Raw genomic sequence first — 15567 nt, 5'->3', positions numbered from 1 at the left:
CACAGCCACAAAGGCAAGAGAATTCTTGTTGGGCATTGTGTAATAGTGCTCAGAAGAACACACCGAATTTTAATGGTTCAAAGAATGTCAGGCAAAATGGTCGGCCCTCACGCATGTTCACTTCATTAAATCTGGCCCTCTTTGAAAAAAGTTTGGACACCCCTGCCCTACGCAATGCAGCTCCAGGCCACACCCCCTGGTTGAACCCCTTAGCCTTGTTTCCGCATCGGAGGTTTGGCTTTTTGGCTGCAATTCTTCCACAAAGACCACTTCTGGCCAGATTTCTCTGGACGGTAGATAGGTGTACTTGAGTCCCACTTCCACCAGTTCTGTTCTAATAACACTGCTGGACATCTTCCAATGCCGAAGGGAGGTAAACATGATGTGTCTTTCTCCTGCTGTGATAAGTTTCCTTGGTTGACCACTACATCTATCTATACATCTCAATGTTGTCCAATCAGTGTTCTCCTAAATGCTGTCCTCAATGCTGAGAAATACAGGAAGTTGCTTATCCATGATGCCATACCACCAGGGAGGTGTGTGATTGGCCCCAAATGTATTCTGCAGCAGAACACAGATCCCACACATACAGTCAATATCATTAAGAACTATCTTAGATGTAAAGAAGAACAAGGAGTCCTGGAAGTGATGGTTTGGCCCCACAGAGCCCTGATTTCATTATCATTGAGTCTGTCTGGGATTACATGAAGAGACAGGAGGAGGCACCCTACAGTTACAGAAGATCTGTGGTTTGTTCTCCAAGGTGTTTGGAACAACCTACCTGCCAAGTTTCTTTAAAAACAGTGTGCAAGTGTGCCTAGAAGAATTGATGCTGGTTTAAAGTCAAATACCAATTTGATTTTCCCTTTGTTCACTCATATTGCATTTTGTAAATTCATAAAAATAAACAATTAAAATCAATTTTTTTTATAGAATTCCTACTTTACAGCATTTCTTCACACCATAAGTAATATATAACCAAAAAAATCCTGCTCTTATCCCACCCAAAAACTACACACAAAAAAGTGAAAATAAAAAATACAATAATTAGAATAAAATTCATGAGAGCCCCAACCCAGTAAGCCTGAACACAATGCTAACAGAAATAATCTGAAAAGTAAACCAGTGCGCTTCTCTAAGGCCTCCTACACACGATAGGTTAACCAGAGGACATCCAGAGGGACCGTTGTCATAGGTTAACCTATGAAGCTGACTGACGGTCCGTCGTGCCTACACACCATCAGTTAAAAAAACGATTGTGTCAGAACGCGGTGACATAAAACACAACGTGCTGAAAAAAACAAGAACAATGCTTCCAAGCATGCGTCGACTTGATTCTGAGCATGCGTGGATTTTTAACCGATGGACGTGCCTACTAACAATTGTTTTTTTCCCCATCGGTTAGGAATCCATCGGTTAATTTTAAAACAAGTTGGCTTTTTTTTTAACCTAAGGTTAAATAACCTATGGGGCCTACACACGATCGCTTTGGACTGATGAAAACGGTCCATCAGACCGTTGTCCTCTGGTTAACCTATCGTGTGTACGAGGCCTTAGGGGACAAAACCGATGAGAATGGACCGAGGTTCAGTTTCATCGGTCCAAACCGACCGTGTGTAGAGCCCATCGGTCTGTTTTCCGTCGGTCCAAAATTTTAAAACGTGCTTCAAAATCGAACCGATGGACCGCTGCCCGATCGGTCCAAACCGATGGTTAGTACAGAAAGCATCGGTTCAAAACCCGCGCATGCTCAGAATCAAGTCGACGCATGCTTGGAAGCATTGGACTTCGTTTTATTCAGCATGTCGCGTGTTTGACGTCACCGCGTTCTGACCCGATCGGCTTTTGGAACGATGGTGTGTACGCACATCAGACCACTTCAGCGGTGAACCGATGGAAATGGCCCGTCGGACCATTCTCATTGGTTTGGAACGACCGTGTGTACGCGGCCTTAGGGTTCAAACCTAAAAAATAAAGTCAAAATGGTAATGTATATAAATAAATTGCTACATGTGCAAATATGTGACTTATCGTGTTCAGATCCACAGACGCATCATGAAAAATCATGAGGGTGCCATCCCCACAAAGACTCACGCTTCTTACCAAAAGTACAGTATATCCGGAAAGTATTCACAGCGCTTCACTTTTTCCACATTTTGTTATGTTACAGCCTTATTCGAAAATAGATTAAATCCATTATTTTCCTCAAAATTCTACAAACAATACCCCATAATGACAGTGTGAAAGAAGTTTGCTTGATGCCTTTGCAAATTTTTTAAGAATAAAAAAATAAAAACAACATGTACTTAAAGCGGAGTTCCACACGTTTTTTAGTTTATTAAAAGTCAGCAGCTACAAAAAGCATAGCTGCTGACTTTTAATAAACCGACACTCACCTGTCCCACTGTCCAGCGATGCGGGCGTACATAGCCACACTCCTCTCCCCCTCCTCTCCTCGGCGCCATCATTTCTATTGTGTTCACCCGGCCGTGACAGCTTACGGCTTTATGGCCAGGCGTGCACTGCGCATGTTCGGCCTGCGCTGCGCTCTGCCATTGGCCAGCGATCTTCTGAGACCAGTGTTATGTCACAGAAGATCACTGGCAGGGAGGGGCCGCCTAAGGCGACAGGAGGAGTTGCCTAGGACCTGGAAGGAGGAAGTGGGACAGGAAGTCCCATTAAAAAAAGGTCACACACTCCCCCCCAAAAAAATGACATGGCAAATGTGGCATATCAGGGGGCGAGGAGTGCTTAAAGCGGAAGTTCCACTTTTGGGCGGAACTCTGCTTTAACTATTCACAGCCTTTGCTCCATACTTTGTTAAAGCACCTTTGGCATGAATTACAGCCTCAAGTCTTTTAGAGTATGATGCTACAAGCTTGGCACACCTATTTTTGGGCAGTTTCTCATATTCTTTTTTTAAAGGACCTCTCAAGCTCCATCAGGTTGGATGGGGAGCATCAATGCACAGCCATTTTTAGATCTTGCCAGAGATATTCAATCGGGTTCAGGTCTGGGTTCTGGCTGGGCCACTCACGTACATTCACAGAGTTGGCCTGTAGCCACTCCTTTGTTATCTTGGCTGTGTGCTTAGGGTCGTTGTCCTGTTGGAAGATGAACATTCCCCCCCTAGTTTGACGACCAGAACGCTCTGGAGCAGGTTTTCATCAAGGATTTCACCGTGCATTGTTGCATTCATAATTCCCTTGATCCTGATTAGTCTCCCATTTCCTGCCCCTGAAAAACATCCCCACAACATGGGGATGATTTTGTCCTGGTGATGAGCGGTGCCTGGTTTCCTCCAGACATGACACAAACAAATCCGTGGTATTAAAGTGTTAGGCAAAGAAGGGTTTCCATGTACAAAAGTAGATCTTTCTAGAATTGTTTTACTTGCTTTTAGCAAAGTAGGCATAATATATTAAAAAAAACTGTCATTTAAGACCTGGTCTTCAACAGTCATGTTTAAGTCAAGGAGCCGATCGCCGCCGGTGTCCCACGATTGGGTCACAGGAGCTGAAGAACGGGGAGAGGTGAGTGTAAACAAACCTTCTCCATTCTTCTCTGTGGCTCGTCACTGATCGTCTGTTCCCTGTCATAGGGAACGACGATCAGTGACGTCACACGTCCAGGCACACCCCCCTACAGTTAGAAAAAACACATAGGGTCACACTTAACCCTTTAGCGCCCCCTAGTGGTTAACCCCTTCACTGCCATTTTCACAGTAATTAGTGCATTTTTATAGCACTTTTCGCTGTGAGAATGACAATGGTCCCAAAAACGTGTCAAAAGTGTCCGATGTGTCCGCCATAATGTCGCAGTCACGAAAAAAAATCACCGATCGCCGCCATTAGTAGTAAAAAAAAAAAAAAATAATAAAACAATAAAACTATCCCCTATTTTGTAAACACTATAAATTTTGCGCAAACCAATCAATAAACGCTTATTGCGATTTTCTTACCAAAAATATGTAGAAGAATAATGCCGCGTACACACGATCATTTTTCGGCATGAAAAAAAACGACGTTTTTAAGAACATCATTTAAAATGATCACATCGTTTTTCGGCTTCTGAAAAACGACAAAAAAAAAATTCGAATATGCTTCATTTTTTCATGTTGTTTTTTAAAATTACGTTTTTCGGGTTGTAAAAAATGATCGTGTGTGGGCAAAAACAACGTTTTAAACCTACGCATGCCCAGAAGCAAGTTATGAGACAGGAGCGCTCCTTCAGGTAAAACTACCATTCATAATGGAGTAAGCACATTCATCACGCTGTAACAGACAAAAAAGCGCGAATCGTCTTTTACTAACAAGGAATCAGCTAAAAGCAGCCCAAAGGCGAATAGAACTTCCCCTTTAGAGTGCCGTCGTACATGGTGTACGTCACCGCGCTTTGTTCATCATTTTTCAAAAACGATGGTGTGGGCAACATCGTTTTTAATGATGGTGTGTGGGCAACATCGTTTTTAATGATGAAGTTGGAAAAACTTTGTTTTTTGGACATGCTGAAAAATGATCGTGTGTACGCGGTATAAGTATCGACCTAAACTGAGGGAAAAATATGTTTTTTTTATATCTTTTTGGGGGATATTTATTATAGCAAAAAGTAAAAAATATAGATTTTTTTTCAAAATTGACGCTCTATTTTTGTTTATAGCGCAAAAAATAAAAACCGAAGAGGGGATCAAATACCACCAAAAGAAAGCTCTATTTGTGGGGGAAAAAAAAGATGCCAATTTTGTTTGGAAGCCACGTCGCACGACCGCGCAATTGTCAGTTAAAGCGACGCAGTGCCGAATCGCAAAAAGGGGCCAGGTCCTTAACCTGCATATTGGTCCGGGTCTTAACCGGTTAATAAACCCAGTGAGCACTATCAGTTCCCCTTTCTCTCATATATACTATATTACCAATAGTATTGGAACTCCTGCCTTTAGACGCACATGAACTTTAACCACTTAAGGACCAGCCCATGTACATATACGTCCACAATATGGCACGTACAGGCACATGGGCGTATAGGTACGTCCTCGCCTATTAGCGGGTGGGGGGTCCGATCGGGACCCCCCCCGCTACATGCGGAGGTCGGGTCCGCTCGGGGAGCGATCCGGGACCACGGCGCGGCTATTTGTTTATAGCCGCTCCGTCGCGATCGCTCCCCGGAGCTGAAGAACGAGGAGAGCCGTGTGTAAACACGGCTTCCCCGTCCTTCACTATGGCGGCGCATCGATCGCGTCATTCCCTTTATAGGGAAGACACGATCGATGACGTCATTCCTACAGCCACACCCCCAAACAGTTGTAAACACATACTAGGTGCACCCTAACTCCTACAGCGCCACCTGTGGTTAACTCCCAAACTGCAACTGTCATTTTCACAATAAAGAATGCAATTTAAATGCATTTTTTGCTGTGAAAATGACAATGGTCCCAAAAATGTGTCAAAATTGTCCGAAGTGTCCGCCATAATGTCGCAGTCACGAAAAAAATTGCTGATCGCCGCCATTAGTAGTAAAAAAAAAATAAAAAAAAAAAATGCAATAAAACTATCCCCTATTTTGTAAACACTATAAATTTTGCGCAAACCAATCGATAAACGCTTATTGCGATTTTTTTTACTAAAAATAGGTAGAAGAATACGTATCGGCCTTAACTGAGGAAAAAAAATGTTTTTATATATGTTTTTGGGGGATATTTATTACAGCAAAAAGTAAAAAATATTGCTTTTTTTTTCAAAATTGTCGCTCTATTTTTGTTTATAGCGCAAAAACTAAAAACCGCAGATGTGATCAAATACCACCAAAAGAAAGCTCTATTTGTGGGGAAAAAAGGACGCCAATTTTGTTTGGGAGCCACGTCGCACGACCGCGCAATTGTCTGTTAAAGCGACGCAGTCCCGAACTGTAAAAACACCTTGGGTCTTTAGGCTGCATATTGGTCCGGGGCTTAAGTGGTTAAGGGCATCCAAGTCATACTCTGTAGGGTTCAATATTGAGTTGGCTCACCCTTTGCAGCTATTATGCCCTGTACACACGATCGGTTCGTCTGATGAAAACGGACCGATGGACCGTTTTTATCGGACGAACCGATCGTGTGTGGGCCCCATAGTTTTTTTTCCCCATCGGTGAAAAAAAAATAGAACCTGTTTTAAATTTTTCTTATGGTTAAAAAACCGATAGAAAAAACGATCGTCTGTGGGGAAATCCATCGGTCGAAAATCCACGCATGCTCAGAATCAAGTCGACGCATGCTCGGAAGCATTGAACTTCATTTTTCTCAGCATGTCGTAGTGTTTTACGTCACTGCGTTGGACATGATCGGATTTTTAACCAATAGTGTGTAGGCAAGACTGATGAACGTCAGCTTCATCGGATATCTGATGAAAAAATAGGATTTTATGCTCACCGTAAAATCTTTCTCTGAGTTCATGGATGGACACAGCCTTAATCTTGACATAGTGGGAAATAGCCTATCTTTAGGAGTGACTAGGCAGAAAGTGTTAACAACTTCAAAGCCGAACCGCCCCGCCCCGCCCAGGGTGCGGTCCCACTGACTATATCCTCTCAGCCTGCACCAAGCAATTCAGTTCGTAGAAAGCAGTACAAACTTTAAAGAAAAAGAGGGGTGGGTGCTGGTGTCTATCCATGAACTCAGAGAAAGAGATTTTACGGTGAGCATAAAATCCTATTTTCTCTTTCGTTCATGGATGGACACAGCCTTAATCTTGACATAGTGGGACGTCCCAAAGCAGTGTCAAAATGAGGAGTGGGAAGCATAAAATTAAACTTCACCCCAAAACAGAGCCCCTCAACTGAGGAGTTGTAACTCTAAACAGCCGCCTGCAAAACTTTGCGGCCGAAAAAGCATCCGAAGATGCACTCACATCAACTTGTAAAGTTTAGTAAAAGTGTGACCGGGCGACCAGGTCGCTGCCTTACACACTGGGAAACAGACACTTGATGTCAGAAAGCCCAAGAGGCACCATTGCCCTGGTCGAATGCATCGTGATAGGGAGGCACCCGACCCTTTATGGCGTAAGCCTGATCAGGATCCGTCTTAACTGACATAACAGCCACCAAAAGGGCCACTTTCTAAAAAAAAGTGTCAACAAGGGAACTTCCCTAATGTTCTCAAACTGTGGTTTCTGAGGCACCTAGAGGTCATGCCGTTAAGCAATTGACTGTAAAGCAGGATGACCTATGGTACCTTGCGACAGCAGGTACTCTCGTAGCGGTAGACGCAAAGGGATGTCTGCTATTCAAATCCCCACGGAGGTAGTGGAGGACGGAACAGAGGGGCCACATGCCGAACCCCCTGTAGAAATGCTCTCACTAGAGAGTGAGTCGCCAGGGGTTGCTGAAAGAAAACAGCCAGAGCAGATATCTACCCCTTAATCGTGCTTAAAGCAAGCTTTTGGTCCACCCCGCGCTGTAAGAAGAGCAGGACTCTGGACACCAAATAAGTCAGTGGATTCCACTTCATTTCCTTGCAAAGGGCTCTCCAAGTGCGATACTAAATCCTCCTAGAGGATAACTTCCTAGCCTTTCTCATTGTAGGAGTTACAGAATCCAATATGCCCTGGTCTCTTAGTACCTGGCTTTCAATAGCCATGCCGTTAAAGCCAGCGACTGTAAAGCAGGATGCAGTATGGGACCTTGTGACAGAAAGTCCTCTCTCAGCGGTACAAAACAGATTATAGCGCACACATGCAAAAATGACATTTGTCCTGCAAGGCTAGTTAAAAACACCTGAACATGTTCAAAAATACGGGGGTTTGGTCACACTATATAGTCATTTTACCCCGAATTAGTGGGTCCTACCCTAGTAATAGAATGAAAGAACCTGGGTCTCAACTAGGGTTGTCCCGATACCGATACTAGTATCGGTATCGGGACCGATTCCGAGTTTTTTCGGCGGTACTCAGACGCCGATACCCCGCCCCGATACACAAATAGAATACTTAACCCCGCCGCCGCCCGCCGCCACCGGAGCCGCAATCCCCCGCCGCGATCCGTCGCTGTTACGCCGCATCCCGGCTACCGCCGACTGTGTAATACGGGTGGGAACATTACAGCTTTGAATAGCTGTAATGATTTGCGCCGCGCATAGACACTCCCCCTTGCTCGGGTGAATTGTCCAATCCCGAGCGAGGGGGAGTGTCTATACACGCAGCGCGGCGCCAATCATTACACAGCTATTCGTAGTACTGTACACAGTCGGCGGAAGCAGGTAAGCGGGCCATGGCTGCATATGGGGGGGGAGACATGGCTGGATGGGGGGAAGCACATGGCTGGATGGGGGGAGACACATGGCTGGATGGGGGGGGACACATGGCTGGATGGGGGGGGAGACACATGGCTGGATGGGGGGGGGGAGACACATGGCTGGATGGGGGGGGGAGACACATGGCTGGATGGGGGGGGGGAGACACATGGCTGGATGGGGGGGGGGACACATGGCTGGATGGGGGGGGAGACACATGGCTGGATGGGGGGGGAGACACATGGCTGGGGGGGGGGGGGAGACACATGGCTGGATGGGGGGGAGACACATGGCTGGATGGGGGGAGACACATGGCTGGATGGGGGGAGACATGACTGGATGGGGGGGAGACATGACTGGATGGGGGGAGACATGGCTGGATATGGGGGGGGGGAGACATGGCTGGATATGGGGGGGGGGGAGACATGGCTGGATATGGGGGGGGAGACATGGCTGGATATGGGGGGGGGAGACATGGCTGGATATGGGGGGGGGCAGACATGGCTGGATATGGGGGGGAGACATGGCTGGATATGGGGGGGAGACATGGCTGGATATGGGGGGGAGACATGGCTGGATATGGGGGGGGGAGACATGGCTGGATATGGGGGGGGGGAGACATGGCTGGATATGGGGGGGGGACATGGCTAGATATGGGGGGAGGGACATGGCTGGATATGGGGGGGGGGACATGGCTGGATATGGGGGGGACGGACATGGCTGGATAATGGGGGGACGGACATGGCTGGATAATGGGGGGGACATGGCTGGATAATGGGGGGGACATGGCTGGATAATGGGGGGGACATGGCTGGATATGGGGGGGGAGACATGGCTGGATGGGGGGGAGACATGGCTGGATGGGGAGACATGGCTGGATGGGGGGAGACATGGCTGGATGGGGGGGAGACATGGCTGGATGGGGGGAGACATGGCTGGATATGGGGGGGGAGACATGGCTGCATCTGTGGGGGGACATGGCTGCATTTGTGGGGGGACATGGCTGCATCTGTGGGGGGACATGGCTGCATCTGTGGGGGGACATGGCTGCATTTGGGGACACATTAAAAAAAGTAATGGTATTCGGTATCGGCGACTACTTGAAAAAAAGTATCGGTACTTGTACTCAGTCCTAAAAAAGTGGTATCGGGACAACCCTATGGGAGATAAACTCCTCTATGTGGGAGAACTGAAGGGATTCTTCCTGAACACTGGTGGCCACTAATGTGAGGTAATGAAGAGGGGGAGGGGTGCTCCATCCCAAGAGACCTGGTCAGGTTCTATACAAAATACAAAAAGATACTTGGGGGGCACACCCTAAAAATGCTATACATCTAAGATGGTGCTGCTATAAGACCAAATACAGTACAAAACAGATTATAGCGCACACATGCAAAAATGACATTTGTCCTGCAAGGCTAGTTAAAAACACCTGAACATATTCAAAAATACGGGGGTTTGGTTACACTATATAGTCATATAGTGCTAAGCCCACTTACATTGCGACAAAGTACCCCGAATTAGTGGGTCCTACCCTAGTAATAGAATGAAAGAACCTGGGTCTCAACCATGGGAGATAAACTCCTCTATGTGGGAGAACTGAAGGGATTCTTCCTATACACTGGTGGCCACTAATGTGAGGTAATGAAGAGGGGGAGGGGTGCTCCAGCCCAAGAGACCTGGTCAGGGTCTATACAATAGATCTATACATGTTTTTAACTAGCCTTGTAGGACAAATGTCATTTTTGCATGTGTGCGCTATAATCTGTTTTGTACTCTCTCAGCGGTAGACGCCAAGAGACGTCTGCTACTAGCCACACTAGATCAGATCAGCGTACCAAGGACGCAGAGGCCAATCCGGAGCAAATAGGGTCATTGGAATCCCTTCTGCCTCCACTCTGCAAAGCAGAAGAGGCAGGAGCTCTAGAGGAGGGAAGGCATATATTAGCCGGTACTGACTCCACGGCGCCACTAACGCATCTGTCACGTCCACCCATGGGTCTTTTGACCTGGCCACGAACCTCAATACCTTCCGATTGAGTCGAGACGCCAGGAGATCTACGTCTGGCGTGCCCCATCTTTGGCAAAGGAGCTGAAACACCTCCGGGTGCATAGACCATTCTCCTTGGTCCAGCATCTGGCGACTCAGGTAGTCCGCCTGCCAGTTTTCCACACCTGGAATGTATATGGCCGACAGTGCCGGTATGCTCCTTTCTGCCCACCTTAGGATGTGAGCGACTTCTGATGCTGCAGCCAAGCTTCTTGTTCCTCCTTGATGGTTGACATATGCCACCGCTGTGGCGTTGTCCGACTGGGTTCTGACTGGACGCCCTCGTAGCCTCTGAGACCATGTGGAGAGGCACAGCCTGACCGCCCGAAGTTCCAAGACATTGATCGGCAAATGGGAATCCTCTGAAGACCAGCGATCCTGGGTCGACTGAACCCCCCAGACTCCCCCACCGGTAAGGCTGGCGTCCGTCGTGATGACTATCCAGTGAATGGGAAGGAACGACTTCCCGGACAGAAGTGCCGGTGAGGTCAGCCACCACTCAAGGGAGGCCCTGACCAAGTGGCTCACCCTGATTTGACAATCCAGGGATGATGGGCGCTTGTCCCATCTGGACAGAATTTCCTTCTGTAGCACTCGCGTGTGAGATTGCGCCTATGGTACCGCCTCAAAGGAGGCCACCATGAGGCCCGGGACTCGCATGCAAAAGCGGAGTGACGACCCTTCTGGGATGTCAACTACCGTACCGCAGCCCAAAGGGTCTGCAACTTTTCCACAGGGAAGAAAACCTTTGCCTCTGAGGAGTCCAGAATCAATCCCAGATATACTAGGCGTAGAGTCCGTGCCATAACTCAGTGGTCATCAACCTTGTCCTGCAGGGCCCACTAACAGGCCAGGTTTGCAAGATAACTGAAATACATCACAGCTGATATCATTTGCTCCTCAGTGATTGCAGTATTCTAGACTGCATCTCCCCAAGGTAATACATAAAACCTGGCCTGTTAGTGGGCCCTGCAGGACAGGGTTGATGACCACTGCCATAACTGACTTCTGAATGTTCAGTAGCCACCCAAAGTGGCTGAGGGTCTGACATGTTAAAGACACGCTCACCTCTAATTCTGAGGCTGAATCTGCCCTCATAAGCAAGTCGTCCAAGTAGCCCACGACAGCGATGCCACGTTGTCTTAGTAGGGTGAGAATTGGGGCAAGCACCCTGGTGAACACTCTTGGTGCCGATGCCAGGCCAAAGGGGAGAGCCACAAATTAATAGTGGTCTTCCCTGACCACAAAGCGCAGAAGTCTCTGATGCTCTGTGCATATGGGGACATGTAAATAGGCATCCCTGATGTCCAAGGATGCCAGAAAGTCCCCCGGCTGGAGGGCAGTGAAGACAGAGCGAACCAATTCTATCCGGAATCTTGTACCTTCACGAAGCAATTGAGGGCCCTGAGGTCCAGAATTGGGTGAGCGCCCTCCTCCTTTGGTACTATGAACAGATTGGAGTAAAACCCCTGAAACCGATCCTGTACTGGGACAGGAATAACCACTCTGCTTTTCAGCAGGTCTTGAACTGCCCCAAATACAGCTTCCCATTGAGTCGGTTGTAGCTGGCGGGTGGAGGGAAAAAAATCTGTTTGGTGGGCAAGATAGAAGTTCTATCTTGTACCCTGAAGACACTACTTTGCAAACCCACCGGTCGGGGATCTGAGATGTCCACCGGGTCGCAAATTCGCGAAGACGTCCCCCCACCCGAGAGATGAGTGGGGGCAAACCTTCATGCGGACTTAGCTTTGTCTGCAGGTTTGTTGAGTTTGCGAAACCAGGGACATCTCAGTCCCTGAGCAGGCGCTTTATCGGCCTGTGGTCTTTTACCCGCCGTACTGGGCGGACGAAATAAAACGCTTGCGTGTGGTAAAGAAGGGCCCTTGCCTACAGCGTGGCTCCTTCCCCTTTTTGGACTGTGGGAGCAATGTAGCATCTTTAATTATGTCATCCAGGGAAGTTCCACAAATTCTGTCGCCCTTAAAGGGCAAGTTCATCAGGGCTTTCTTGGAAGATTGGTTGGCGGACCAAATCTTAACCAAAGTAGACGGTGTAACGCCACCGCCTGACCTGAAGCTCTGGCCCTATCTACTGATACTCCGGCGTATTTTCAAATTTGCCACGTCGTATCTTTAGTTTGAATTCTCAAACCAAGATACGACGGCTTTAGTCTTCGATCCGACAAGCGTACGGCTTCGTACGCCTTCGGATCGTAGGTTTAATACTTTGACGCCCGCTGGGTGGAGTTTGCGTCGTTTTTCGCGTCGGGTATGCTAATTAGCTGTTTACGGCGATCCACGAAGGTACGCGCGTTCGTCGCATTCTCTTACGTTGTCGCTAGTCGGCTTTTCCCGGCGGATAGTTACGGCTGCTATTTCATGGCTTAGATTTAGACTGCCCATGTTAAAGTATGGCCGTCGTTCCCGCGCCCAATTTAAATGATACACGCCCCATTTGAATTAGGCAGGCTTGCGCTGGACGCATTTACGCTACGCCGCCGCAAGTTTACAGGGAAGTGCTTTGTGAATCAAGCACTTGCGCTTAAAACTTGCGGCGGTGTAACGTAAATGGGATACGTTAGACCCTGCAAATGTACCTGAATCTGGCCCATGGTGTCCAAGGCTGATTCACAAATGAATTTTGGGCCTTGTACTAGTTGGTCAGCTAGGGCTACCTCGTTTGAGGAAGCCTGACGTGCTTGTAACCCATTGAGCAGCATCTTTGCCCCTTTCGTGAGTGTCTGAGACACCAGGGCCCCGACTATGGTTGGGCGTAACTACCGTGTACAGGTTGCGGGTGATCGCCTCAGCCTTCTCGTCCGCATGGTCTTAGAAGGCGGGAGCCCCCTCCACTGGTATGGTGGAGCTTGTTTAATCTGGACACAGGAGGGTCCAGTATCGGGGGCGAGGTCCATCTTTTCAAGAAACTCTCTTCAAGAGGGTAACACACCTCTAGATTTTTAGGGACTGACAAAAACCTTCTGTGGTTTATCCCACTCCTTGTATAAAAAAGTTTGTCTAATTAGACAAGGAGACACTTTAGCAGTCTGATGCATGGTACAATGGCCGCTGATCTGACACTAGAGGCCAACAGGGCAGAAAACCACGGTGCAGCAGAGTAATGCAGCAGTCAGTACACATCAGAAATCGCTAGAAAAATGCGGCTCCAAGAACATGGCCGCCAGTGAGAAAAAGAAATACAGCACATGGGCAGGACACACAGGAAGGCAGAATCTCTTATGCAGATTTATGCCTTTGTGCAAGTAAAGAAATACAGCATGGACACACCAAACATGGCTGTGATAGCATGGAGCAGGACACACAGGTAAGCAGAATCTCTTATGCAGCTTTATACATTGTGTAAGTAAGAAATACAGCCTGTAGACAGCCTTTTCAAAAGGGTTGAATCTGTTTTAGCTGCAAAAGGGTGAGCCAACTCAATATTGAACCCTATGGACTAAGAAAGGGATGCCATTAAAGTTCATGTGCGTGTAAAGGCAGGTGTCCCAATACTTTTGGTAATATAGTGTATTGTTATATTTGAGCAGCAGACGAGATCAAGCAAGGAGGGAGGAATAGATTAATTCTATGTATGATCATCAGCCCTTTTGGGGGTTAAAAAGCATTGTTATATATTTTGTATTATTAGATGTGTTAAATAGACTATTGTTTATGTATATTGATGTTAGCGATACATTATATTGGTTCAATGAGAATTACCAGCGTCTTTTCTTGCTTAAATTTTGTGGAGCTGATGTGAAAGAATTCACACTGGAGGGAAGACATAGATGCCTGAACTGAGACGGGGGAATTTTTAAAAGAATTTGATGCTAGTGCTAAAGAATCCTTGATCCTGGTCCAGGCAGTGACAGCTGAGGGTAACATCAGAGGGGGGGCATGATCACCCGCACGTCACTGGGAAAGCCTGGGTTTCCCCTTGCGTCAGAGGGGGACGGGGTCACGTGACGATTTGCCCTCCCTCAGCTACATAAGAGCTGTCACTGGCTCTTGCCGCATCATTCCCGGGGTGTCTCTGGAGACAGGATGCGCTGCAGACATCTTATCGTTAGATCCTGGACCTGGATAAAGAGGAGCTCATCTCATCGCTGGACCCTGGAGAGGAGATCACTCATTGCAGGATACAGACAGCATTGGAGCGGAGACAGAGAGTGGATTACCACCGCTGGAATCTTTTTTTTTAATAAAAAGGACTTTCCCAACGGTGTCTGTTTTTTTTTTACAATTTGTTACACTCTCTTTGTGAAATAGTAGGGGTACAATGTACCCCATTACCAATTCACATAGGGGGGGCCAGTATCTGGGGGTCCCCTTTGTTAAAGGGGTCTTCCAGATTCCGATAAGCCCCCCGCCCGCAGACCCTCACAACCACCGGGCAAGGGTTGTGGGGATGAGGCCCTTGTCCCAATGAACATAGGGACATGGTGCTTTGAGGGGTCACAGACCCCCAAAGCATACTCCCCATGTTGAGGGCATGTGGCCTGGTATGGTTCAGGAGGCATGGGGGGGGCTCTCTCGTCCCACCCCTCTTTTCCTGCGGCCTGTCAGGTTGCGTGCTCGGATAAAGGGTCTGGTATGGATTTTTGGGGGGAACTCCACGCCATTTTTCTTTATTTGGGGTGGAGTTCCCCTTAAAATCCATACCAGACCTGAAGGGTCTGGTATGGATATTTGGGAGGAACCCCACGTAATGTTTTTTAAATTTGGGGTGGAGTTCCCCTTAATATCCATACCAGACCTGAAGGGCCTGGTAATTGAATTTGGGGGACACCCACGCATTTTTTTTATCAATGACTTTTAATGCCTTTTCTCTGTATTGACAGGCACACTTTACACACCCCCTAGGTACGAAATTTAAAGGAATATTTTACTTTTGTTTCACTTTAAGCATTATTAAAATAACAGGTCCCCAAACACTTTGTATGACAATAACTTGCATATAAGCCTTTAAAATTAGCACTTTAGATTTCTCCCATAGACTTTTACAGGGTGTTCCGCGGCTTTTCGAGTTTGCCACGAACACCCCAAATTGTTCGCTGTTCGGCGAACAGGCAATGTTCGAGTCGAGTAGTGGCGGTGAATCACTTTACAAGAGGTGTATTTGAAGATTGCCATATAGACTCTATTCATCACTAAATACTTGTTTCATCAGTATTTTTGGGAGAATTCATGATTTGTGGACCTTTTTGATATATATAATTGTTTATTTCCAAGATGTAGCATTGCACATTTAGCAATTC

Source organism: Rana temporaria, chromosome 4 (assembly GCF_905171775.1).
Source record: "Rana temporaria chromosome 4, aRanTem1.1, whole genome shotgun sequence".
Taxonomy (NCBI): domain Eukaryota; kingdom Metazoa; phylum Chordata; class Amphibia; order Anura; family Ranidae; genus Rana; species Rana temporaria.
This window is presented reverse-complemented; position numbering follows the sequence as displayed.